The 1,718-nt window shown below is 46.9% G+C and overlaps 1 non-coding gene across 1 annotated transcript; it reads right to left on the bottom strand.

Moving 5' to 3' along the window:
- Nucleotides 1-1,171: 1,171 nt before the first annotated feature.
- On the bottom strand, nucleotides 1,172-1,244 carry TRNAE-UUC. The gene has a single exon. It is a non-coding gene; the product is annotated as a tRNA-Glu (tRNA).
- Nucleotides 1,245-1,718: the final 474 nt, after the last annotated feature.

Raw genomic sequence — 1,718 nt, 5'->3', positions numbered from 1 at the left:
TGCTTTGCTGCCTCAGGAATAGCTGAGGTCATGGGTCCTGCTACTGCAGGAGGGAGGGGCAGAGATTGAGCCTAACGGCGCCTGCACTGTATCCAGCTTTGTCAGGTTCATGGGCACCACCTCTTGGGTATAGGGTCTGGAGTCATTTGCAGCTAGAGGAATGGAGTCAGAGGCCCCCCTGCCACTCCTGCCCTGTTCTCTGCAGCCAGGAGACTGGGGTTGTGTGCACTGCCTCCTGGGTTCTCTGGTGCCACAAGGTTTTCTGGGATCATTGTGTTGGGGAGGGGTGCCATCCTAGGCATTACCTCTGCTGTTCTCGCTTTCTGATTCCTCTGTGTTTCCAATCCACCAATCTTCAGATGTAGACATGTGTGGAACTTGCCAGTGTGTCTTGGGCAGAGGAATCTTTATCATGTTACAGATGTTTGACTGGGTATAGAATGAAGGGGAGAGAGAAAAGGAATGGAGTATTATACCATCACCTCCTCCCCCCCTTTTTTTGGTTAGTATTACCATGGTATATGGGCTTCCCAGATGCACTAGTGGTAAAGAATCCTCCTTGCCAATGTAGGAGATGCAGGAGATGCAGGTTCAACCCCTGGCTTGGGAAGATCCTCTTGAGTAGGAAATGGCAACTCTCTCCAGTATTGTCTGGGGAAGTCCATGGGCAGAGGATCCTGGCAGGCTACAGTCCATGGGGCTTCAAACAGTTGGACAGGACTGAGCACACACACACAACTATGGTGTGTGTGTGTGTGTGTGTGTGTGTGTGTATATTTTATCACTGCCTTTATACTATCGGGGCTTCCTCATGCCTCAGATGGTAAAGAATCTGCCTGTAATGCAGGAGGCCCAGGTTTGATCCTTTGCTTGGGAAGATCCCCTGGAGAAGGGAATAGATATCCACTCTAGTATTCTTGTCTGGCAAATCCCATGGACAGAGGAACCTGGTGGGCTATAGTCTATGGGGTTGCAGAGTTGGACACGACTGAATGACTAACACTAATAGTTTTCTTTCTTGCCTTTTCTCCATTTTCCCTGCCTTCTTTTGTAATAAGTATTAGTATTTATTTACTTACCTACTTACTTATTTTTATACATCTTACATTTATTTTTATTTTTAAATTACTTGATTATTTTTTGACATGCCACATGGCTTGCAGGATTTTGGTTCCCTGACCAGGGATTGAACCCAGGCCCATGGTAGTGAAAGTTCCAAGTCCTAACCACTGGACCACCAGGGAATTTCCTTGGTAGTATTTATGACTCCCTCTTGTCGCCTTTGTTGACGTATTCAGTTCAGTTCAGTCGCTCAGTCGTGTCCGACTCTTTGCGACCCCATGAACCACAGCATGCCAGGCCTCCCTGTGCATTGGACAAACTCATGTCCATTGAGTCAGTGATACCATCCAATCATCTTATCCTCTGTCATCCCCTTTTCCTCCTGCCATCAATCTTTCCCAGCATCAGGGTCTTTTCAAATGAGTCAACTCTTAGGATGGACTGGTTGGATCTCCTTGAGGTCCAAGGGACTCTCAAGAGTCTTCTCCAACACCACAGTTCAAAAGCATCAATTCTTCAGCACTCAGCTTCTTCACAGTCCAACTCTCACATCCATACATGACCACTGGAAAAACCATAGCCTTGACTAGACGAACCTTTGTTGGCAAAGTAATGTCTCTGCTTTTGAATATGCTATCTAGGTTGGTCATAACTTT

Source organism: Bos indicus x Bos taurus, chromosome 7, assembly GCF_003369695.1.
Source record: "Bos indicus x Bos taurus breed Angus x Brahman F1 hybrid chromosome 7, Bos_hybrid_MaternalHap_v2.0, whole genome shotgun sequence".
Lineage (NCBI taxonomy): Eukaryota > Metazoa > Chordata > Mammalia > Artiodactyla > Bovidae > Bos > Bos indicus x Bos taurus.
This window is presented reverse-complemented; position numbering and strand designations above follow the sequence as displayed.